The sequence below is a fragment of the Elephantulus edwardii genome, unplaced genomic scaffold (assembly GCF_000299155.1).
Source record: "Elephantulus edwardii isolate Elephantulus edwardi_28Jun2011 unplaced genomic scaffold, EleEdw1.0 scaffold00003, whole genome shotgun sequence".
NCBI classification, from domain to species: domain Eukaryota; kingdom Metazoa; phylum Chordata; class Mammalia; order Macroscelidea; family Macroscelididae; genus Elephantulus; species Elephantulus edwardii.
Window position 1 is genome coordinate 15,935,309 of NW_006399753.1, and position 26,337 is coordinate 15,961,645.

Sequence of the window (26,337 nt, forward strand, 5' to 3'; positions counted from 1 at the left end):
TTTCCGGGAGCCATTCAAGGATAAGACAGAGGCACGGGACAGTTTCTTTCTCAGGATTTTCAGGAGTGACCACAGCCAACACCCTGATTTAGAATTCTAGTGTTTAGAACTCTGAAAGAATACACTTCCTTTCCTTAAAGGCCCCTTTCTTTGTGGCACTTTGTTACAGCAGCACAAGGGAACTGAGACATCCACAGAAAGGCCGACCAAAATGATGAAAGGAGACGACAAGATGTGCAAGGAACTTCTGCCACAAACCACTCAGCAAGGCCTGTCCTCTGACAGACACCATCTCGTAAGTGTTCCAGGAAGCCGAGGTGATATTATTCAACAGGAGGGTCTTGTTGTTTGAAGATTTCTATGACCTCAGGGAACTAACTCAACCTCCTCTGTTAGAGAAGTCCAGGCCCTGGTGAGGCTAACAGGGATGGTCATTTCTATCTCAGAGCCACACTCCTTGCATCTGTGAAGCAGTGAATGTTCTGACTCACCCCCTTCAGAGAATGGATGGAAGGCCCCAGTGCAGGAAGCATGGGAAAGCACCCTGCGTTCCCTAATAGAATCTATAAAAGGGAAGGGTCTTGATACCATTATCACCTTACGCTACATAGAACTCACTTCCTAGTTTCACCTAGCTTTCTCATCGGTTCCCTGGGAGCTGAGCAATGATCCTTCACGTAACTGTGTTGATATAGGGAGGGGCGGGGCGATGATTCTTTATAGGGGAATTGAAACACAGTTAATTGGGTGGATATATTACTCATTCGAAGGCTGCCTGCCCCACCCTCTGTCACCCTGACTAACTCAGCTGGCTGGGCAATCGCCGAGTCTCTGGGCCACTTGGGCTGAGGGATGCCCTTCACTTGTTCAACCATGAAAAAAAGCAGAGCCAGATTTCCCATCATGCGCAAAAGGCCAGGTCTCATGACACTGAGGACAGTGTCTTAATGTCTCTTAAAATCAGAAAAATAGGATAATAAAAATGAATATGTATTCAGTAATCCAGAGAAGTGAGGGAGAGGGGAATACAAATTAATAACTAAAGAATAGACACTTATTAAGATAGGCCATGGGCTGCTTCCTTAAAAAGCTGAACATAGAAATTCCATGTGACCCGGCTATTCCACTACTTGGAATATACCCTGAGAAAATGAGAACTGAGGCACAAACAGAGATTTGTACACCAACGTTCATAGCAGCATTATTCACCATCGCAAGAACATGGAAACAGCCCAAATATCCAACCACAAACAAATGGATTGAGAAATTATGGTACATTCACACGATGAAATACTATGCAGCATGCAGGAGCAATAACTTTGTAAATTATTACCTAACTTGGGAGGGACTGGAGAACATTATGCTGAGTGAACTAACTCAGTCCCACAAGGATAAATATTGTATAAGACCGTTATTGTAGAATGAGTATAAGGATCCAGGAGGGGTGGGAGAGGCTGGAAGCAGAGGGATGTGGATGTACAAGGGGAAGAGGGGATTAATCATTGAGTTGTACAATTTGATGGAGGGGGTGAGTGAAACTGAAAGAAGTTGTTAGAATTTGTATTATAATTTTGTAAATAAATGAATGAAAATTAAAAAATTATTGAGGAACAAAAGAAAAAAAAGATAGGCCATGGGAAAGGTGGTATACCCTAAGGGACTAATCAGACATTGTAGCTATTAATGTTCTAAAAGAAAACATGTATGAATCCTTGAATGAAAACGCAATGTTTTGTAAATTTTCATTCAAATAATAAATAAGAATCTAGCCTGCATTGCATTCATCTTTGTGCCAATGCAGTTATAAAAGATGATTTTTATATTTTCTTATGGAGGGAGAGGTGCATGGAGGCAAAATGGCTAGGACCATACTGAAAGTAAGAAAGATGTTCTTGCAATGAGCTTATAATATAATGAGGCTTTACAATGAGCAGGGTTTAATAAAATCCTATCTCGTGTCCTAGTGAGTAAGGAGTCACACTGTCAACCCAAAGGCACATAGTTCAACACCCCCCCCCCCGCTTCTCTAAGAAAGATGGGCAATCTCCTCCCATGCAGCTTCTGAAAACTCACAGAGGGTCAGCGATGAGTCAGTTCTGACTCGACGGCATATAACAACAAAAGCAATAAGTGGGGCCCACGGAGCAAAAAATATGTTGCTTCTCTCCATTACTTGCAGGGCATGTTTGATTAACCAGCTACTTTAAGTATATTGCAAAAAATGGTCACAAATCTTACAGCACTTCTTATTAAATGGGCCACATCATTTAACCATCCCATTACTCTAGACTGGCCTTTCAAATCTTTTTTTTTTTTTTTTTTTGCAGCTTCATGGTTGGTTTTGGCCAAACTTTTTTATTTATTCTGTAGTTGTTTAACACACACTTAAATGGTATTACTGGGGGAAGGGAAAGGGGAAGCTCTTGCAGATTCCCAAGGAAATGTCAAAAAGGCAATATATGGCCCGCATTATCCATGTGCTTTTTTGGGTTTACTGGGTGAAATAGCACTTTCCTTAAGTAAGCATCTGTTCTCAGGTTTTTCACACTGAGAACACTGAGATTTCAGTCTGAAGACAACCTGAAATCTTAAAGAGTAGCAAACCCAACCACCCTTCTATATTATCCATCTAGCTTGTAGACTGGCCTTTTAACTTTCTTTGATCAGCAGATGTAAAAGTGAGTGACCTTATATGCGTTTTGAGCTTGAGTCTCAAGATGTTTTGCAGCTTCCGTTTTCTGCTGGATTTGTTGTTTTGGGTTTTTTGGTGTGCTTTTTAAAAAATTTTATTTTGGAATTTCTGCATGAACAAGCCCAGGCTGGCCTGCTAGATGGTGAAGAGTTCTGCCCCAGTTGCCCGGTTGCTGTAACAATAATCAGACAACCTTCTTAGCAGAGCTCCCTAGCCACGTTAGCATAAGAGCCACCCGGCAGATCCCAGCCCAAGCTGCTGACTCACAGAATGTTTAGCTAAATAAATACTTGTTGTTTTAAGCTACTGTAGTTTGGGTTGGTGTGTTACGCAACCAAATCCTCAATGATGCATCTACCTCCTGCTTTGCGGAAGGACTTTTGAGGAGGGACAGACTCTTCTCTTTGTACCTACATGCACTGACTCCGGTGCAGTCAACCAAACTTGCGTGGTTCAGCAGATACAGTTGAGAGCCATCAGTGTGAACACGTGAGTCATTTTAAATTGTCTGGTAGGAGAGGGCACAAGTTTCTTTCTTTTTTTAGTTGTGATTTGGGTAAAAACTTACAAAGCAAATAGGTTCTTCATTCCACCATTCATTGAGCTTTCCTTGTATAACGTGAGTTACAACACTCACAATGTGGCTTTACTTCCACTTCCCTCTCAGTGATTCTCATTTCCATTAACCTTCTTGTCCACCTTTTCATGCCTTCCAGGTTCCATCCTTGGGCAAATACTGCTCCTTTCACCTTCTAGATTGGTGAATGCCTCCTGTGTTGCTGTACAGGCTTTGCTATCATTTGGCTGAAAGTTGAGCCACTGGGTGAGTTATGTTTTAGCAGGCACACATTTTTGAAAACAAAAGGAAATCATGGAGATTAATTATAATAATATATTTTACTGAGCCAAATATAAACCTGCAGGAGAAGGATGGGTAATCTCCTCCTGTGCAATTAACTGCCTCCGAAAACCTGCTGGAGGGTCAGCTAGGGCTCAGTTCTGACTCTATCGTAAACAACAACAACAATATAAACAAATTTTTTTATTTTTTAGTTTATAGTCCTCGGTTTTAGTCCTAGGTTCATGATCCACCTTGAGTTGGTTTTTGTATATGGAATGAGGTGTGGATCTTGTTTGAGTCTCCTGCAGACAGCTTTCCAATTTTGCCAGCACCATTTGTTAACAAGGCTGTCATTTCCCCACTTAACTGATTTCATCTCCTTGTCAAAAATCAGTTGACCATAGGTAGATGGGCTGATTTCTGGGTTCTCAATTCTATTTTATCGATCTATGTGTCTCTCATTGTACCAGTACCACGCTGTCTTCACCACCACGGCAGTGTAGTAGGATTTGAAATCAGGGAGAGAGATGCCTCCTACCTTTTTTCTATTTTTAAGGAGTGCTTAGCTTATTCGGGGCTTCTTTCCATTCCAAATGAAACTGGAGATTACCTTTTCCATCTCCTTGAAGAATGGGATTGGTATTTGTATTGGGATTGCATTGAACGTGTAAATTGCCTTTGGTAGTATTGCCATTTTCACAATATTGAGTCTTCCTATCCATGAGCAAGGGATATTCTTCCACTTCTCCAGGTCTCTGTTTCTACAATATAAACAGTTTTGTTGTCATGTGCAATCAGGTTGGAACCGACCCAATGCTGCAGGGTCTCAGAGGCTGTAAATCACATGGGAGCAGATTACTCATCTTTTTTCTTCTGAGCAGTTGGTGGATTCAAACTTCCTGCCTTTAGGTTGGCAGTGTGACTCCTTATCAATAGGCCACCAGAGCTGCATGGGTAAAATACAAAAATGTTTTCAATTACATAATTAAATTAAAATTTAAACTATAAAAATATTTTCATTTTCATAATTTTAAAATGCAATCAACGTAAAAATGAATGAGAGACTTTACATCCTTTTATTCAGACTAAATCTTTGAAAACCAGTGAGTGTGTTATACTCAGGGAGCTCTGGTGGCCTGTTGGCAAGAAGCTGCAGTTCGAATCCCACCAGCTGCTCTGCAGGAGAAGGATGGGCGATCTCCTCCTGTGCAATTAACTGCCTCTGAAAACCCACTGGAGGGTCAGCTATGGGTCGGTTCTGACTCAAGGGTACACAACAACACGTTATAGTCATTGCACTCAGAGTGCACCTCGATCTGAGGTGTCCAGTTGCCAGCAAACACATGGAGGGTCTCAGTACATTAACCAGTATTGTCGTCTAGTCGGTTCTGACTCGTGCCAGCCCTCAGTGTGCAGGACGGCGTTCCACAACTGTGACCTTTCAGGAGCACATCACCAGGTGCCTTCGGGTGGCTGGTTCAAACCACCAGCCTGTCAGCTAGGCTAGTAACCTGCTATTATGTGCCATCGAGTCAGAACTGACTCATAGCTGACCCTCCGTAAGTGTTCAGGCCACCGGAGCTCCCTGAGTATAACACACTCACTGGTTTTCAAAGATGTAATCTGAATAAAAGGATGTAAAAGCTCTCATTCGTTTTTACATTGTGCCAGAGATGGAGAGGATGGCACACGACAGGCCAGGCTTAAGATCTGTTTTCACAGTCTCCGTGAGTCACAGTGGCATCAACAGCACGTAACAACAACAGTCCTCTGGGCTTCTCCATCCACTCTACCCAGTGGGACTTGCCGCATTTCAAATGCTCCATAGAAATTGAGGGCTGGAAAAAGCCAAACCAAACTAGTTGCCATGGGGCCTGTTCTCACGCTAACAGCGTTTGCTTGCACGGTAGGAATGGCGACCCGCAGCCTGCCACCGCTGTGGCCCTTCAGAGCAGGTCACAGAGCCTTCCTTCTTGGAGCCTCTGAGTGGATTAAAACTGCCGACCTCTGATTAGGAGATGAGTGTTTAACCATTTTTGCTGTTCAGGAACAGCTCATGGCTAGTGGCTACCATATGAGTAGAAGAGATCCAGGAAAGGGCTCTGCATCTTTGGATTTCAGTAGCCAGCAGACATTTTCCTTAAAATTTCCAGGGTCCCCCTATTGTAGAATGAGGCTGACATCAGGGTGGGGGTAAGACTGAGAAAAACTGGATAAATTATGTATACTGAATTGAAACCGATGAGGGAGAGAACAGTTTAAAGGTAATATATTTTAGGGCATTATGATTATCATAAGAGTCTGGAATGAGGGTTGCAGAGTGGAGTATACTCGGGGTGGGGTGGGGTAGGGTTGGGGTGTGCAGGGGGATTGTGTACCAATGAAGGAGTTTTTCTTTTGCTTTTCAAGGAGAAGAGCGAACTGGGGGGTGGGGGTGGGGTTGATGGGGAGAAAAGCGCAACAATGAATGAATGGAAATCCACAATCTCTGTAGATAGTCATTGAAATTAATTTAAAAAAAAAAAGAAAAGGAAGAACAAAAAAAAATTTCCAGGGTCCAAAATGGCCAAATGTTTATTTATTTATTTTTTTTTAAAAAAAAACCTCAAAACTGCCACCACTTGATGAAAGAATAGCCTTTCTGATGCTCCCAGATGTAGAAAGGATGTGCTGTATTTTTCTGCATCCAGCACGTTCATCTGAACAACATGCACATGGTATAACGTGCACAGGCTTGTGCTAATTCCAAACTCACCGCTGCCCAGCTGGTGCTGACTCACAGGGACCCCCGCTGGGTTCCCGAGGCTGCAAATCACAAAGGGAGAGGCGTGGCTCTTTAGGGTTTCTGGTGAACTTGAGTTGTTTGGGTTATCAATGCAACGCAATACAGGCTCCACTATCAGAGAAGCCTGTTGAATTGTATGGTCTGCCGAAAACATACAGCATATGTGTTGGATGTATGAAAAGTCAGTAATCTCAGAATACATTTTTAAATTAAACACATTTATCGTTAAGTTGTGCCCTACTTTTGCAATCACAAGTGGTAAAACCCACAGATTTTTATCCAGTGGTCCTACAAATCACCTGCCGGAGCTCCAAAAGGATTGAGACCCCAATTTAGAGCAATGACATCTCGGACTCTGAGGGTCGGCTGTGTCGTTAATTGTTCTGAGTTGTGGCATGGTGGCATTGAACCACTCTGATGCACTGGCTAATTTTATGGAAGTAGATCTCCAGGTCTTTGTTATGAGTCAATCTCAGTCTCCAGGTTTCATTGGATTTTTTTTTCTTCTTCCTCTTTCAATACACAACCTCCACTAGCACATAGATATAGTTCCACATGAGGTGCCCTCGCAAATAATCAAACTCAATCTCCTACATGGAAAACCTGAATTTCATTGAGCCATTGAACTATCACTGCCTCCTGCTAGCACAGGTATTTTTAAAAAATATTTCCAAAGATATGTGTAAGCTGGGTCGGGAACCATTGGCTGAGTAAAAAACATATAACTCCTTATTTTTTCATTTTTTTTGTGTATGTACCATCAAATCATGTCTGACTGGTACAGGAGGAGATTGTCCCTCCTCCAACAGAGCATCTGGTGGATTTGAACCATGCACCTCTGGGATTGCAGTGCAGTTTCTTGCCACTAGGCCATCAGAGCTCCCAATAACTCTTTATTTTGAAGATGAGCAAAGTAAAGCCAAAAGTAAAATTATGCCAGAGTAGAGAGCTGGACCTGACGTCAGGCTCCTGGGCTGCTCCACCCTTATTTGCTCCACAAGGAAGCGATACAGGGGGCCCTGGGCCACCCTGGGTTGAGGAGCAGGGGCTTGAGTGCAGAATGCTGTGAGATCAAAGCCACTATGTGCCTGGAGGACAGCAGTCACGAGGAAAGGATCAGGTTTATGTGGAGACGTGCACCTCGAGGCAGCATGCGCTCAGAGCAAACCTTCATTCCTGGTTCTTCTCCTGACTCATGCACTGTGGTAGCTTCTTGCCCCTGGGACAGAAGGAGCCACTCCAGCTGGTTTTCCCTGACACAACTCCTGAGAGTGGCTTGAAATCAAAGACTCTGACGGACTCTGTGTGTATCTGTGATCTACGCTTTGGCACATGTTAACCGTGTGACTTTGAGCAAGTTACCACACATCTCTGCCTGAGTCCCTACAACTCTGGGTGATTTATTATCTTTACTTTTTTTTTTTTTTTTTTTTTTTTACTGTGACTTGAGTGAAAGTTTTACAGAGGAGATTGGTGTTCGATTCAGCCAGTCGTGCACATTTTGTTTTACGACACTACCTACAATTATCATCTTCCTCCCCCTCGCTCTGGGCTTCTTGCTTCCATCCATCCTCACCTCATCTCTCCTCTTCCCACCTTCTCATGTGATCATTGCGCAAATGCTACCTGTGGGACTGTGTGGTTTATTATTCTAAGATCTGAGTGTCTTTCTAGTATTATTGTTCAACCTAACTGAATTCATTGCCACTGAGTTGGGACCAGTTCACAGCTGACCCTCCAGTGGGTTTCTGAGGCTGTAAATTGCATGGGAGGAGAATGTTCATCTTTCGCCCATGAAGCAGCTGGTGGATTTGAACCACTAGAGAGGCTTGGCCTTTAGATTTCCAGTGCAACTCATTGCGGACTATGCCACCTGAGCCAACCCCCTACCAGCATGTATAACGTGGCTATAGGTGGTGCCAAAGGAGTGAGGTCAGCTCAAAGAAGTTTAAGGGCCACAGACTCAGAGGTTCCACCCGTCTCTGTCAGGCCAGTTGGCCTAGGGATCACTGTGACTTTGCGTTTTGGTTTACATTTGTTCTGCCTTATCCCAGGACTCTCTATTTTGATCATTTTCATAGCAGTTAGCAATGGGAGCAGAGGATCATCCAGTTCTTCTGGTCTCAGGGCCATAAAGTTGATCACAAGGCGTATTAGTTCTATGGACTCATTGTTACCATGCCTCTTTGATTTTCTTCACTTTTCTTTGTTCCAGACAGGGAAGAGACAAATAGTTGCACCTTAGTCATAGAGTTCCTGATGCACGAAAATGCTCTGCCGGTATCAAGCAGGAGGCTGTTGTTGTTGTTATGTGCCATCAAGTCGCTTGTGACTCATAGCGACTCTACGTAGTACATTAGCTCTAAACCCTGCCCTATCCTGAGCTAATCTCATCATGTCCGACAGATCTAATCGTATCTCTCCAGTCACTGAGTCGATTCATTTCATCTGGAGTCTTCCTCTCCTGGGCTGTCCCTCTACCCTTCTTCCAAGCATGAAATCCTTCTCCAAGGACTGGTCCCTCCTGGACACATATGCAAAGTGAGACAGAGCTTCAAAATCCTTGTCTCCAGGGAGCAGCTTGATTTCACCCTCTCCAAGACAGACCTGTTGTTCCCCCGGCAGTCCATGGTATGTTCAATACTCTTCTCTAGCACCACAACTCAAAGGCATCAATCCTTCTTCTACCATGCTTAGTTATTGTCCAGCTCTCTGATACATAGCAAGTAATTGCAAAGACCATGGCCTGGATCAGGTGCACTTTAGTCTCCAGACTGATATCATTGCTCTTCAGCACTCTAGAGAGGTCTCTGACAGGAGGAGGTAGGTACTCAAACGATAGCTATTATTATCATGTTAACTATTTTATATTAGGGGTACTATTTTAAGACCTTTGTAACTGTTGTTGTTGTTGTTATGTGCCGTCGAGTCGTTTCCGACTCATAGCGACCCTATGCACAACAGCCCTAAACCCTGCTCTATCCTGCGCCAACCGCACCGCCCCTGACACACCCATCCCGATTACCCCAGTCACTGAATCAATCCATCTCATAGAGGGTCTTCCCCTCCTGCGCTGTCCCTCCACCCTCCCAAGCATGATGTCCCTCTCCAAGGACCCGTCGTCCCTCCTGGCAACATGTCCAAAGTATGTCAGACGAAGCCCCAGAATCCTTGCCTCCAAGGAGTAGCTTGGTTTAATCCTCTCCAAGATGAATCTGTTTGTTTTCCTGGCAGTCCATGGTACATTCAGTACCCTTCTCCAGCACCACAGCTCAAAAGCATCCACTCTCCTTCTGTCCTCCCTAGTCATTGTCCAACTCTCTGATGCATAACAAGCGATTGTAAAGACCATGGCCTGTATCAGGCGCACCTTAGTCTCCAGAGAGACACTGTTGCTCCTGAGTACCTTTGAGAGGTCCCTAACAGCAGACTTTCCCATCGCGATACGCTTTTTGATTTCCTGACTGCTGGTACCAAGAGTGTTCACTGTGGAGCCGAGCAAACTGAAGCTGTGAACACTCTCAATCTCTTCGTCATCCAACCTGACGCTACCAATTGGTCCAGTGGCGAGAATCTTTGTCTTCTTGACATTGAGCCTTAGTCCATACTGAAGGCTGCAGTCCTTGACCCTTCACAGCAAGTGCATGAGGTCCTCCTCAGTTTCAGCAAGCAGGGTTGTGTCATCTGCATAACGCAGATTGTTAATAGATCTTCCACCAATCCTGATACCACAATTCTCCTCATAGAGCCCAGCCTCTCGGATAATCTGCTCTGCATACATGTTGAAAAGGTATGGAGACAGGATGCATCCCTGGCGTACACCCTTCCCAATTTTGAACCATGCAGTGTTACCCTGCTCTGTTCTGACTACTGCCTCTTGATCCAAGTACAGGTTTCGCATTAGCACAATTAAATGTTCTGGGATTCCCATTCTTCTCGCATGCACAACAACAACCTTTGTAACTACTAACTCCTTTACTCCTCATTACAACTCTATGAGTTGAACACCTAGATTATCTCCATTTTGCAGATGGGGAAACAGAGGTACAGAATGGCTCAGTTGCTTGGCAAAGGTCACACAACCAAGTGTTGTAGAGTCACCGTTCAAAGATGGGGAAGACTCTGGAATCCTTACTCCTTACTGCTCCCCAAAGTGACCTACATCATTATTCTTTCCCACTTTTTTGACTTCTGGATTTTGGATTCTTCCTGAGTGCAGGCATTGGCCAATAGGAGGTGGTGGTCATGGTGAACACTGAGAAGTAGGACAGAAAGGACTTGTTAACATAACAAGGAAAACCCTAGGTCCAGTGGGGTCACATCCACGGGCATAAAGGTTAGAGGTTTGATACACACTGCTGGAGAACAGAATTCAGCAGATAACAGGCTAACGGCAGCTGGACACCTGCGCCGGGTCAGATAAGGTACTAGGAGCTTTGGGAACACGGTGTCATTGCATCTCTTCGTGCCGGGCCTCAGTGCTTCATGGTGGGAGGGAGGCTGGTACTTTATCTCACTTTGCAGATGAGCCAAGGGAGAAGTTGATGAGCTTTCCCTAGACACTTGAGCTGCATGGGCAGAGCTGGGAAGCTGCCTCTGAAAGGGCTAATGCAGGCCCGTGTGAGGATCTGTGGGGAGGTTTGCTCTGCTCTCTCCTTCTCTGCCTCTTCCTTCTCATTCATGGAACCCTGAGCCCATCCACAGCTGAGCTTGGAGGAAAGAAAGCAGAGAGAGGCAAGATTGTGGATGGTGGAAGAGGCAAGATTGTGGAGGGGAGAGAGGGTGGTGGCAAAACTTTCTTTAGAGACCTAGATAGTAAATATTTTTACTTAACAGACTCTTTTGCAACAACTAAATGAGGCTACTATAGCACAGTACCAGCCACTGATAGTGTGGAAATTAAGATGCATAGCCTCTTGTTTAGAGTTGACAAGACCTGTGGAGGGCCTTTGTATTTAAAAGTCAGTTATTATATTTTGGAGGAAGATTCTTCTAAGAAGCATATCAATTTGCTGTACTGAGGGAACCTGGGGTTGCTGTGATGCTGAACCTTGTGCCACTGGGGTGTCAAATGCTGTAACAGTTACCTGTGGTGGCCAGTGTTTGGTGGAGCTCCCAATTTGATACAGGTTTGGAAGCAGGAGCAGTATCCATTTCCTGAACAACACACCTCTGAAAACTCTACGAACTTTGAGAAATGATGGTAGTTAGAGAAAGGCTTCCGGTCTTTTGTTCACAGGATTGCTATGAGTCATGCTCAACTTGATGGCAATTAACAAGTGCTAATAAAACTTTATATAATCAGATGTTGTAGGTTCCATTAAGTTGACTATAACTCATAGTGACCCTGTGAACACCAGACCTGGACCTTTCCTGTCCTGCACCATCCTGACCTTCTCAGACATATTTGAGCACTGTTGTGGTCACTGTGTCAATCCATCTCATTAAGGGTCTTCTGCTCTTTTTCTGACCTTCCACTTTCCCCAGCATGATGTCTTTTCCAAAGTATGTGAAACAAAGTTTCACCCCGCTTGCCTCGAAGGAGCACCCTTGTCGTACGTCCTCCAAGACAGACTTGTTGATTCTTTTGGCAGTTCATGCACTATTCACTTTTCTTCCACACAATTCAGAGACATTGATTCTTCTTCTGTCATCCTTATTCATTGTCCAACTTAAATATAAATAAACGTGGCTAAATTCCAATTGAATTTCATTTATACAATCAGACAGTGGGTCATAATTTGCTAACTCTGTCCGAAAAGTTGAGAAACCGGTGGAAGGAGAGGCCTGGATAACAGTCAGCAGCAAATTCCAGCATTGTAAGTGAGGCTGTCTTAGAAAATGCAACTCCTACCTGACCCCTCACTTATGAGTGAACCTAAGTGATCCCAGCTCAAACCTTTGACACTCAGCAACATGAACCTTGATTATGGTTTTAAGCTGCTGTGTTATGGGGGTTTTATCAACTACAAGCAATTGATACAAGAACAGCTACCACTAGCCCTATCTTTTTTTTCTTTCTTCCATATAAGTAGATGTGATACCTGGTGCTGCAGCAGCCATATTGCAATCATGAGGCAAGGCAGTCAAAATCAATGGCATATAAGGCTTTGACATCACTGCAGTATTAAAATGACATCAGCTCTTGTTTAGTTTTAAAATCCCTTTCACGTCAGAGAACAAACTGTATTTATTATAATCTTATTAGCAGGATTTTCAGTTATTGCTATTTAACGAGCTTCTAACATATGGCATGTTGACAGGCCTCTGAGGAAGCTGGGAGATTTGGGTAAGTGGGATGGCCACAGATTAGAAAGACAAAAAGAAATCCTATTATGGGCAACATTTTTTTCCTTCTTTTTTAATTTTAATGTAAGTTTACAGAGACTTAGGGTTTCCATTCACTCACTGTTGCACTTTTCTCCCTGCTCACCACCCCCCTCCAATTCACTCTTCTCCTTGAAAAGTAAAAGAAAAACTCTTCCATTGTTATGCAATCCCTCTCCCCAAGTCCACTCCACTGTGCAGCCTTCATTCTGGACTCCTGTCGTGACAACAATACCCATTCATGTATTCCTTTTAAACCGTTCTCTCCCTCATCTGTTTCAATGCCATATACATCATTCCTCCCCTCCTTCTCTGCCTTCCCTCAACTATGGAAGTCTGTATGGCGCTTTCTCAAAAAGTTGCAAATAGAAGTAACATTTGACACAGCAATTCCACTACTGGGAATTTACCCTAAAGAAACCATAACCGCCACCCAAGCAGATACATGCACACCCATGTTTACTGAAGCTTTATTCATAATAGCAAAGAGCTGGAAACAACCTAAGTGCCCATCAACAAACGAATGGATAGAGAAGCTGTGATATATTCAGACAATGCGATACTATGCAGCATTGAAAAACAAGGAACTCCTGAAATATTAACAAAATGGGTGACCCTGGAGGACATTATGCTGAGTGAAATATCACAGTCACTAAAGGACAAATACTGCATAGTGCCACTGTTATAAAACGGGACTGACATCGGGTTGGAAGGAACCTAAGAAAAAAGGGGATAAATAATGTATACTGCATTGAAACAGATGAGGGACAGAACTGATTAAAAGGAATATATGATTAGGTATTATCTTCATGACAAGATTCCAGAAAAAGAAATGCATAGTGAAGCAGACTGTGGACTTGGGGCAGGGGGATTGTATAACAATAAAATAATTTTTTTTTTCTTTTCAAAGAGAAAAATGAACTGTGGAGGAAAGGTGGGCAAGGAGTAAAATGTGCAACAATGAATGAATGGGGGGAAATTAAATGGAAAGAATATGCTGTAAAAAATATGTTGCAGTTAAAAAAATCATTAATAAAAAAATGCAAAAAAAAATTCCAAAACCTTACTAAGCATTAAAAAAAAAAAAAAAAGAACACAAATATGTCTTGGAGAAAGTGCAACCATGGTGCTTCTTGGGAGGCAAGGATGATGAAACTTTGTCTCATATACTTTGGGGCTGTTGTTAGGCTGGGCCAGTCCTTGGGAAAAGGCCACGATGCTTGAAAAGTTGGAGGGTTGGTGAAGGTGAGGAGAGGATGTCCATCAGGAATATGGGGTGACAAAACAGCTCTACCAACGGGCTCAAGTGTAACAGTGTTGAAGAGGACGGCTCAGGATAGGCCAGCGTTCAGCCCTGCTATACACAGGCTGGCTGAGTCAGGGTGGACTTGATGGAACCAACAATAGGGGCTGAGCATCCAGAAAGCAAGATGTGAAACTGATGGTGAGGTTAGTAAGAAGGTACCTTGATTAATCCTCCGCTGGGGGGGGGGGTGCTGTGGGCTTTCTGGGGGAGAAAATGATGGTACAGGCCGCTCCTGCTCTCACTTCCCTGTTCCCACCCAGTGCGCTCTCCAGATCTGGAAATTTTATTCAATCCCTGAGCACAGATCTTTCTACATCTTCTGTGGTTTCGCTCCCCCTGGGTCTTTCTGCTTATGGTTTTGGCTTTCTGCCCACCTCCCTCTTCTTTAAGCCTAAGGGTTTTCTTTTCTTCTTATTTTTTTTTTTATTTAAATAGCATTCAGTTTATTACAAATATTTAGTATTGGCTTCCCATATTTCCCCCCTTTTGTTTTTATCATAATTATGCTATCATCAAATAAAACAAATTAAACATAATAAACTCAAAGAAATACTTTCAAAAATCTCCATATGATCAGAAGGATTCGGGTTTAATATTCCTTGAAAGCTTGTTTTATTTGTCCCATTGCCACAGTGCTTGTCAAAACCAGTTCTGATTAATCTCCTTTGTCAGTGTGTCCTTTGCCATTCCCTATCACTCCTCCCTGAGAGAGATTTCCCTGATTCATAAGGAATAGGGGATGGCATATTCTTTTAGCTACTTCCTGCTGAAAAGGGACGCTGTAGGTTTCAGGGTGAAGATCTTCTCTCACTACTCTAAAGGGCCCCTTTGGCAATGGGAAACATGTAGACTCTTGTGGAGATTAATTTTGGAATTTAGATGCATTGTTATCAATTGTGCTTAGCCATACATGTCCATATCCTTGAAGATGCATCATGGAACTGCTGCAGTCTAGAAGACACAAATTTAACTAACAAGTTAAAAGTACATGAGTCGACAATTAAAAGCAATAATATTCCAAGTAGAGATCCTAACAGTGGTACAAATCAAGTTACAGAGGGAAGGTAGTTCTTAAAATAAAAGGCTAGCACTTTGTCTATTATAGTATAAAGGCTAGGAACCACAAGATGTAGAGCCTCAACTATGTCATTTATTGTTCTTAAGTCCTGGACCAAATTCCATCTACTACTGGGTTGTTTTACAGCTCGGAAGTCCGCATGCAAGGCAGAGGTGAAGTAAGGAACTGCTTATGAGGTTTTCCGTCAATTCCAACAATTAAGAAATAGAGAGAAGAGTTGGGACCTCAGAAGGCTTTTAGGACCAAATAATAGGCTCTTGTGTCCAGGAGAAAATGAATATACTTACCAGTAATGTTAAATGTTCACCCACGGCTCTTCTGGGAGGATCTAAATCGTTGAAGTGTCCTCCTTTGTTTCCAGCTGGGAGCTGGGGCCTGTCAGTCCTGTCAGCCACGAGGACCTGATGTGGGCCACCCTTGGCCAAGTGTCCTTCAGATTCACACTTAAAGCAAGTGAGTGGGAGCTTCCTCTCTACTCCCTTGCCTATCTGTGGCTCTCGTCTGTGACACTGTCTACTGAAGTCTCCCAGCTTTTCAGAGTGGAAGCAATTCTGACCTCCTTTATTACCTTTGGGTGGTCTTATTTCTTTAATGAGTCAAGTGCCCCCAACTGGCCGGCTGTTTGGTACAGGCATCACACCCCACTGTAAATGAAAATCCTCACAGAGCGAGTTCTGCTCTGACCAACTCTGACTGCCACTTGTTGGAACCCACTTGATGACAACTGGTTGACTGGTGATTATTTTTAGAAAAAGATAAAAATAACTGTAAATATGCACAGATCTGTCTTGAGGTATTTCTCCGCCTCCACTGCTCTGGGTCACCATTATGGACTCTGGTGCCCATTTTTCTGGGACCCTTTCTTCCCCTACACCCCTTTGCAGTCAATCCAGCCTTCTGGGGTTCACTCAGCCTGGGGCCCGAGGATAAGGGGCTTTGCTTCCCTCTCACCTCTCTGTAAGTCTCAGGATGATGCTTCAAACAAGAACACTCTGCTGCTTACAAAGGATTGGAGATTGAAGTCTGCCCAAGGTGGCTTGGAAGAAAGGCTTGGCAAACTCCTGAAAATGAGCCACTGCAAACACTTTGAGGCGCCACTCTGCTCTGGTTCATGAGGGATTGCCAAGAGTAAGCACCATGTCAGCAGCACTGGTCTGGTCACCCCATCACCTCAGCCGATCTTCATGGCCTGTGGCGAGGCCCCTTGTCAGAGTGCCCTCTCCTCCATGTGGCCTGTGGACCTTCTCTGTCAGGAAGGGCTAATCTACTGGGCTCTGACGTGTTTGTGTATAATGGCTTAGCTGCCTCTGAGTGGCCAAAGGAGCCTGGGCCTTGACATGTGTTAAATATTGTGCTGCTAATGGGGAGGTCAGTGGTTCTAATCCACTAGGCTCTCAGCAGCAGAAAGACCGACAGCCTCCTCCCTTAAAGACTTGGAGCCTTGGAAACCTGGTGGAGGGTTTTTGTGCGCCATTGAGTGAACCGACCCACAGCTGACCCTCCAGGGGGTTTTCAGAGGCAACAAATCACACGGACGGAGATTTTCCATCTTTCTCCCACGGAGCAGCTGGTGGATTTGAACCACGTGCCTTTGAGATTGCAGTGCAGCTTCTTATCACGAGGCCACCAGCACTCTCTGATAGATGGTTAAGTGAGTCAATCAGACAGCAGTAGATTTGGGTGGAAAGAAGTAGTGGTGCATTGGTTAAAATCCCCGCCTGCTCACCAAAAAGGGTTGGCGGTTCAAATCCACTGGGCACGCTGGCGGAAGGAGTGGCCATGTGTTCTGTACAGGTGGACAGCCTCGGGTGGGGTGGTCTTACTCCGTCCTACAGGATCCAGGTGAGTCAAGCTGATTCCAGAGACAGGGTTTTTGTGGGGGTGGGGAAAATATGGGGCTTGGGTGGTACAAACAGGTAACAACCTTGGCTACTGACCAAAACATGGGAAGTTTGTGTCCAAGCAAAGGCACCTAGGAAGAAAGTTCTGGTGATGCACATCTAATAATCCCACACACAACTGCTCTCCTCTGACAGCTTGGCTTGCTGTGACTCAGCTGACTCGATGGCACTCACTAACCGGTTATGATTGTTATTATTGTTGTTGTTAGGTGCCATCGAGTCGAGTACGACTCACAGCGACCCTATGAACAAAAGATCTGAAACCAGTCCTGTCCTGTGCCATCCTCACACTTCGTGACACACAAGAGCCCACTGCAGCAGTCACTCTGTCAATGCACTTGATTGAGGGTCTTCCTCTTCTTTGCTGACCCTCCACCCTTCCCAACATCATGTCCTTCTCCAAGGAATAACCCCATCCTAGCAATATGTCCAAAGTATGTGAGGTGAAGCCTCATCATTCTTGCCTCAAAAGAGCACTCTGGCTGCACATTCTCCGAGATATAACTGTTCGTTCTCTTGGCCATCAATGGGGATGTTCAGAGCTCTTCTCTAACACCGTTGCTCAAAGGTGTCAATTCTTTTTCTATCATCTTTATTCATTGTCCAGGTCTTGGACGCATAGCTAGTAATCGGAAAGACTATGGCCTGAACCAGATGCACCTTAGTTCTCAAACGGATATCACTACTCCTTCATAATTTGGAAAGGTCCTTAACTGCAGATTTTCCCAGTGCAATGCATCTACTTATCCTGACAGCTTGTACAAGGATGTTAATTGTGGATCTAAGCTAGATGAAGCTGTTGATATTTTCAATCTCCTCTCCATCCATTGTGACACTGCCTATCAGTCCAGTAGTAAGAATCTTTGTTTTCTTGATATTGAGACACAATCTATACTGAAGGTTGCATTCCTTGGTCTTCTGCAACAAGTACTTTACCTGGTTATAATTACTTTTTTAAAAAAAAAATTATTAAATTCATGTAAACACACCTATTTTTTAAAAAACCTTAACGTCCAAGTCCTCTTCCTTTCTAGCATGGTCCCAGTGCTATGGTCCCTGAAAAGAAGGGTGGTGAGAAGACGGCCACTCTGCCATCAACAAGGTGGTGACCTGAGGGCCCACCATTGATATTCACTAGTGCATCCATGGAGTGGCCTTTAAGAAGTGTGACCCTCCGGCACTCAAGGAGATATGGGAATTTGCCATGAAGCAGATGGGAACACCAGATGTTCGCACTGTCACCAGGCTGAACAAAGCCGTCTGGGCCAAAGGAACGAGGCATGTCCCATACCGCGTCCATGCACAATTGTCCAGAAAATGTAATGAAGATGAAGATTCCCAAACACACTGCATGTACTCGCTACCTGTGTACTTGTCACCACTTTAAAAAAATCTACAGACTATCAATGCGGATGAAGAAGAATAGCTGATAATAAAGTAAGTTATGAAATGGAAAAAAAGAAAATTAACTTCCTCACCCTCAATCCTGTTCAGCCCCCCGCCTGCCTGCTGTCTTAGATTCCTCCCACCCCCATATTGAGCCAGGCCCCTCGCAGAAATAAACTGACACACTGACCACAGCAACGGGCAGGAGCAGAGCATATTTCGTGGGGACGAGCAGAGTTCGTGGGAATGACGTAGGACAGGGCGAGGCTCTGCTCTGTTCCCAGGGTCGTTAGGCGTCGTGGTCAACTAGATGGCACTAAACAATGTGGGTCAGTACATGGTGTGGTATTTCATTTTCCCACGGACATCTGGCATGACCGCAGGAACAAGGGGCTACATCCTGGGCTGTCCAAGGATCCACCTGGGCCTCTGTCCGTTCAGCCACTGCTCCTGGGGCTCACCATTCCATGCTCACCAGAGGACATTTCGATCACCCAGGACCACCACAGAGTGGGGCAGATCTATCCTCCTCAGAGCTGAGGCCACCTAGGCTCTGAGAGGTTAGCAGAGTCACCTCGGGTCAGGAAGATAGTAAGACAGAGAGTGAAGTTGGAACTTGCGTCTTCTGACATACCCAGCTGTTCTGGGAAAAGTGCTGAAAGGCGCTCCACTTCCCTAAACCTTGCTCCCTGAGCGCCTGTCCCCAAAGAGCTGAGGTTAGCTAGAATCGTGTTGCAATCCCTCCTGGCTGGCCCACGGAGCAGCCAGGCCTGGCTTCTTGTCTCTGACCTAATAACACTGTGCAGCTGCTCTGTTCACACTGGGCTCAGTGTCCAGCGACTTGGGTCACTCATAAATGAACAACCAGCTGTCACTTCACCTTCAGCTCAGAGTGGGTGAAGCTCCTTTCCCTTCGCTGGCATTCAGCGGTTCTGGAAGCCGGGTAGACTTTGCCCTTTGACACCTGGTTAGATGCAGGCCATTGGCTCAAAGGCAAATACAGACCATGAAACAGAAAGATAAGTCAAGTGCAGATGCTTAGGGTGGGGGTGTGGGTGCACAGTGCTGGCTTCTCCCTGCATGGGCTGGTGGGAGGTGTCACCTGCTTCAAGGAAGCAGATGGGGACATGCTGGTGAGCTCATGGATGCTGCCCCAGGGGAGTTGCAGCATGCCTGGCCAGGCTCTGTGGGTGTAGGCCAAGAGGCAGCTCCAAAAAGCCCAGTTTTCAGCTCACACTTCTCAAGTGAAACCTCAGACCCTGGAAGTCAGCGTCAAGTCCCTGTGGGGCCTCCTTTAACCATCAGAACTGCAATCCTGACCGCAGTGAGCTGTAGGCCTGCCTGGAAGGGTAGCCACCAAAGTTTCCTGCAATCCTTGGGTAGGCACGAGCTTCTTGTTGTTATTGTTGCTGTGTGCTGTCAAGTTGCCTGCCACTCATAGCTACATAGTACAATAGCTCTGACCCCTGCTAATTTTACTGTCTCTGACACACCTAACCTGATTACCCCAGTCACTGAGTCAATCCATCTCATCCTGTGGCTTCCTCTTGTGCTGTCCTTCCACCCTTCCAAGTATGATGTCCTTCTCCAAGGACTGGTCCCTCCGACAACATGCCCAAAGTACGTGAGACGGAGCCTCAAAATCCTTGCCTCCAAGGAGCAGCTCGGTTTCACTCTCTATAGGACAGACCTGTTTGTTCTCCTATTAGTCCATGGTATGTTCAAGACTCCTCTCCAGCACCACAACTCAAAGGCGTTAATTCTGTCATCCTTAGTCATTGGTCAGCTCTCTGATGCACAGCAATAGTCACTGCGAAGACCATGGCTTGAATCAGGAGCACCTGAGCCTCTAAACTGTCATGGTTGCTCCTCAGCACTCTGGAGAGCTCCTGACAGCAGATGTTCCCAACGTAATTCATCTTTTCATTTACTGACTGCTGGTGCCAAGAGTGTTGACTGTGGAACCAAGCAAACGGAAATTGTTAACAATATCAATCTCTTCCCCGTCTATCATGAAGCTGCCCATTGGCATAGTGTTGGTCATCTTTGGTTTTTTTTGATGTTGAGCTTCAATCCTGCAGTCCTTGACGTTCTATTCTATGCCTCAGGTCGTGCTCAGTTTCCGCAATCAAGGTTGAATCATCTGCATAGCACAGGTTGTTGATGAGTCTTCCTCCAATCCAGATGCCACATTCCTCCTCATGAAGTCCAGCCGCCCACTTGATCTGTTCTGCACTTGCTTAGGCAACTTCATTTCAATGCAGAGAGGAGAGAGAGGGCTTAGGGGAACCCCAATGAGTGAGGCAAGGAGAAGGATTTGACCTGGTCTACCAGCCTTCCCTGCTCCATGCTTCCCAAAGGACCACCCAGGATGACTAGTTCCTTTATTTTAATAATTGTATGCCCGTTTTAATGTGCTTTCCAATATATCAAACACACCAAGTCCACAATTTTTTGTATGTTCTTGTTATTTGTTCTTAGCAGCTGTCAGGTTGACTCCAATTCATGGCAAGGACATGCATGTTAAACAGAGCTACATTTCTCAGTGCCTTCAATGGCTGATTTCTTGGAATTAGTTTTCCAGGTCTTTCTTCTGAGGCACTCTGGGTGGACTTGAACCACCAACCCTTTGTTTAGAAGCTGGGTGCATTAGTAGTTGGTGCCACCCAGGGATTCCAAAACCCTCATCATGAAAGGGAATTAGACCAGTGTTAGAACGTGGAGACTCTCTAAGACCAACAGAACTGCTAAGGCCAGGTTTCCTCATGGATCTTATGGTCAGGACATCATCTGTCTCCCACTTGAGTAGTCTTCCTCTGTTAAGCTTTGTACAGAGGGACATACTTTGGGTGGTGTGACTCCAGGCCTCATTAGTTCTGTGACTTTGGATAAGATTTTGTCTTCTCTGGGCATCAGCGTCTTCACCTGTATACAGTACTACTGTTGGGAAGGTCAGTGGGTGATGTGAAAATGTCTCACAGGATTTGACATATATTCACAGAGATTGATCTGGGCTAGTTCATCTGCATTCACTAATGTGCATTTTTGTTTAACTTTTCAAAGACTTGGAAAATATTTCTTTTCTTTTCAAGCATCCTTTAGTCATCTAATGCTACTATAATAGAAATAGCAAGAGTGGGTAGCTTTAACACCCAGAATTTTACTTTCTAATACCTTAGAACACCAGTAGTCTGAATTCAGAGCACCAGTTCTAGGTAAATCTTTCTCTGTGGCTCTGAGGGTCTTTGCTTCTTCAACTTCTGGGAATCCTGACATGTGCTTGTCATCTCTCTTCCCTATTTATAATCTGTTTAATTGTTTAATCATTTTTACAGCTGAAAGAGATTGACTTTAGGTACTTGATACACCAATCTTGCCACAGTAACAAAAATAAAGACAATCCATTCCCAGGTAGGATTCTCACCACAGACACAGAGGTTAGGATTTACAACAATTTAATCCCAAACATTCAATATATGTATAAAAAACACATCCACTCCATTATATCATCCCAAAAGTCTTAATTCAACTCCAAGTTCAAAATGAATCTGAATCATATGAGCGAGACATTTGGTACATTGTATCCTGGGACCATATTCCTCTTCATCTGTGAACATGTAAAATGCAGAATCCAAATGGCCTGTTTTGGTAGTGAACAGGCACACACTAACCATTTCCATCAAGAACAGAGGAAGTCAGAGGGTAAGAAGGGATTCCAGGTACGATTGTTGCTGTTGTTATGTGCCATCAAGTTGCCTGCGACTCATACTGACCCTATGTACAACAGCCCTAAACCCTGCTCTATCCTGTGCCAATCTCACCAACTCTGACACACCCACCCCCCATTACCCTAGTCACTGAATCAATCCATCTCATTGAGGGTCGTCCTCTCCTGCGCTGTCCCTCCACCCTCCCAAGCATGACGTCCCTCTCCAAGGACTGGTCCCTCCTTGCAACATGTCCAAAATATGTCAGATGAAGCTTCAGAATCCTTGCCTCCATGGAACAGCCCAGCTTCTCCCTCTCCAGGACAAACCTGTTCGTTTTCTTAGCAGTCCATGGTATATTCAACACTCCAGCACCACAGCTCAAAGGCATCAATTCTCCTATCATCCCTAGTCATTGACGCATCCTTAGTAATCTGACGCATAGCAAGTGACTGCAAAGACCATGGCCTGTATCAGGCGCACCTTAGTCCCCAGATTGACATCCTTGCACTTCGGTACTTTAGAGAGGTCTCTAACCACAGGTATGATGTCAAGTCACGAATCCAGTAAAACAACTTACATGTGACCTCAAGTCTTGAAAATCATCCTCAGTTCTTTGGGACCTATTTTTGGAATTAGCCCTAGTCTCCAGACTCTGTGTTGGGCATGCCTTCTGGATCCTGGGGGGAGGCCCCTTGATCCTGGGCTTCAGCTCTGCCGTTCAGGCCCACAGGGAGGCGTCTCTGCACCCTTAGCTTTCAGTGGCTTCATTCTCGTCCGCATGAGCGGCAATCTCGGACCCGTAGTCCAGGCAGACCCAGGTCTTCTGCCCTCTGCACATGGCAGCTTTGTCCCCGCTGCTTTGGGCGGTGCACTTTAAATTCTGGAAATGAGCTGGTGAAGGTATGACTCTTTGAAAGCTGGGAGGCCACGGCCTCACTCTCTGGGACTAGAAGGCCGTGTTTCCTGCGCTTCTCCCCACAGTTCTGCAGACCTTCCAGCTGCCCTGAGGCTCGTCTTACGCTGGCAGCACATGCTGAGGCATGGGGGTCTAGTAAGGTAGTTTTTGGTGGAGTACTAATAGGGGTGTCGATTGAGTTAATATTAATGGTATGGTTAAATGTTGGGTCAGATTATATAGTTAGTAATACTATGTTGAATAATTTTGATAATAGTACGATTGAGTGATGAGTTGGTGGTAGTCTAGTTCGTGGGAATTTTTTGTTTTTATTTTCCTCAGCAGAAGTTTTATTTGTGTGTCATATTAATGGTTTTATTCAATAATTTCCATCTTCTGTTGCATCATCTTTCTTTGGAATCCGCACACACGTGGATTGCTTCCAGTTGGTTGGCCAGGCTTCCAAACCTTCAAAAACTCTTGGCACAGACAAGTGAGTGCGCCCAGCATTGCATGTGCTTGCTGAATCTTAATTGGTATCCCATCAAGTCCTGAGGCTTGTTTTTGCCAATCTCTTCCGTACAGCGTGGACTTCTCTCCTTGATAGCATCAGCTCTTAATCATATGTTACTTCCTCAGATGGTTGAATTTCAACCAGTTCTTCTCGGCATAATGCTGCTTTGCATTTCGTTTCCCTTCTTTTGGAGCTTCCTGCATTGTTCAATATTTTGCCCATGGAATTCGTCGGCGTTGCCGCTCAAAGCTTGGCTTTTCTTCAGTTCATTCAGCTTGAGAAATGTCGAGCGTGTTCTTCCTTTTTCACTTTCAAACTCCTGGTCTTTGCACATTTCATAATACTTTGTCTTCTCAAGCTTCCCTTTGAAATCTCCAGTTCAGCTCTTTTACTTCACCATTTTCTTCCATTTATTTTGGCTTCTCTGCATTCTTGTTTCAGAGTTACAGTTTAGTGTAAGCAAAGACGCGATTTTTCTCCTTTACTTAAATTCATGGGCTTCCTGAATTTTTTCCAGAGTCCTTTTGGGGGTCCAGGGACCCCAAGAGAAAAACTTGTGTTAAGGTGCTACACTGTATGGCCTGTACTGTTACTGCCCTTGTAGTGTGCTCCTCATAAGGTCTTGATCACCTAAAAGAGAAGCCTCGATTTTGGCTCTGTGGGCAAAAATATCCCAGTTTCCTTCATGTGTAGCTTGTCTGTGCTCCTCTTTTATCAGTCCTCCAGACTAATCAGTGCCTTCCCGGTCCCTGTGATCTGCAGTGGCTTCAGCAAGCCTGAGAAAACAGCATGGGGCCTCACAGGCTGATGGCAGCAGGGTCCCCTGCCCCCCATGTCAGCCTTTCCTGTAACTTCCAGTAAAGTGCTGAATGCTTTATGAACACCCAGAGTTCTGGTCAGTGTTCTCCTTATGACAAAGACGATCCTTGGGCCTCTTCCTTTCAGAACTCTAGCTTGCCATTAAAAAAAAAAAACCAACCACCCCAAACCCTCAAAACACCAAACAATTCCATAATTGTTCATTAAAAAAAAAATCTCCACTAGATGTTTCTTTGGCCACTGTCTGCGATCTTGCCGTTTCTGTCAGTGGCTCACTGGATGCCTCACAGTGACCCACACACAGCACAGCCCAGCACAGCCCAGCCCAGCCCAGCACAGCACAGCACAGCCCAGCACAGCCCAGCACAGCCCAGCCCAGCACAGCACAGTCCAGCACAGTCCAGCACAGCCCATCCCAGCACAGCGCATCCCAGCACAGCACAGAACAGCGGGCCCCACAGCGTGTCCTAAGGGCGTCTGACCATTGCTGAGGCTCTCCCATAGCTCCATCCCATAAAAGGGGTTCCCCATTCTGCACATTCTGTGGAGTCTCCACAGGATGACTCCAGTCCTTCAGGCCAGAAGTGTGGGCCTTCCCAACAGCATGACGGACTGAGAGGAACTTGTCCAGGTTTTCCTGCTATGATGTGACTGCTGAATGGAAAATGAGTGTACCATTCTGGTGAAGAATTAGAAACAGGTTAAGGTGGCACCTTGATGGCACAGTGTAAGGTTGATGGTTCTAAATCCCTCAGTGGCCTCGTAGGAGAAAAGACTGGATGACGTGCTCTCCTGGGGATTAGGTCCAAGAGGCCATTTATCCTGTCACACAGGGGCCCAGGAATTGGCATCTACTAGATGGTACAGTTACACACAAAGTGAGGTCTTCAAATGCCATTTGTAGAGTCTCGGGAAGGACTCTGGGATGGTCCAGGGAGGAGTGGGGATGCAGAATGTCCACCTGTTTTTTACTAAAGTTCTTCCTTATGTATTACTGGGTTTCTTCGTTAAGACAAGTTTTAATCTGTTTGAAGAAAAGTTCCCATGGTTTATAAACCCATGCTACCAACACTGGAAGCAGGAGTGGCATCCACTTCCTACACATGGCTCTGGAAGCTAAGAACTTTGTTCAGTGTCGATAGTTGCTGAGGGGCTGCAGGCCTTTTGTTCATAGGGTCACTATGAGTCGTGCTCATTCGATGGCAATCAACAACATTAAATGTAGTTAAGTCTGAAAATGCTGGGAGACATATCTACCATTAGAATGAGGGACAGAAAAGTGAAAAGAGGCTTTTCTGAAAGCGGGAAGCTTGCGAAACCTGGAAAATCAAGGTAGTCCTAGAGAGTTCCAGCTCTCACAGGTTCACTGTGAGATCAGCGAGAATGACGATGTCCCCAAACTGCTTAACCTCCAAAGATGAAAATACAATTTGATAGAAAACTTCAAATTCATTAATTGACTAGACGAACTTGAGACCCATCTTATGAAGGTTAAAGAAGGGATATGTGTAACAGACGACAAATACCAAGCTCTCTTCGCAGTGACTACAGTTCTGCATTTTCTAAACAGTGTCCACAGAAAGATTCTGGAATTCTCTTTAGAAGGAGTTGGGGGTGGGGATTGTAAATCAAACCTGGGGTGAGCAGGTCATGCTTCCCTGTGTCTGTTTAGGAAACAAAGTGTTTCTCAGAAGAGCCACATTCCATGAGAATTATGTTTGTTCTAAGCTTAAACAAGAGATCTTTTCCTCAGGAAAGGCTGATTCATTATCAAAGCATCTTAGGAAATGAAAACTCGGCCACTTTACGGACAACTGGATGTCACAATATCTTCATTCCATGACAATGCTTTCAACACTAATCCTGATGTCTGACACTGTGCTTTTAAATGCAGATATTCCTACTCCTCACTTACCAGCTGGTTCATTATCCAGCATCTCACATTCATGGCCGGAGTAAACACATCTTCTGACTATTCTGTGCGTTAATGATGTGCATCAGGCATAAAGAACCCTGAGGTGCAAGGTGAGAGTAACGTGATGATGGTTTAGATCAAGGCTGGGCCATGATGCTCTGGGGTTTG

The 26,337-nt window shown here is 44.9% G+C and overlaps 1 pseudogene; it reads left to right on the plus strand.

Annotated features, from left to right (window-relative positions):
- Positions 1–17,979: 17,979 nt before the first annotated feature.
- On the plus strand, positions 17,980–18,356 carry LOC102868567 (annotated as a pseudogene).
- Positions 18,357–26,337: the final 7,981 nt, after the last annotated feature.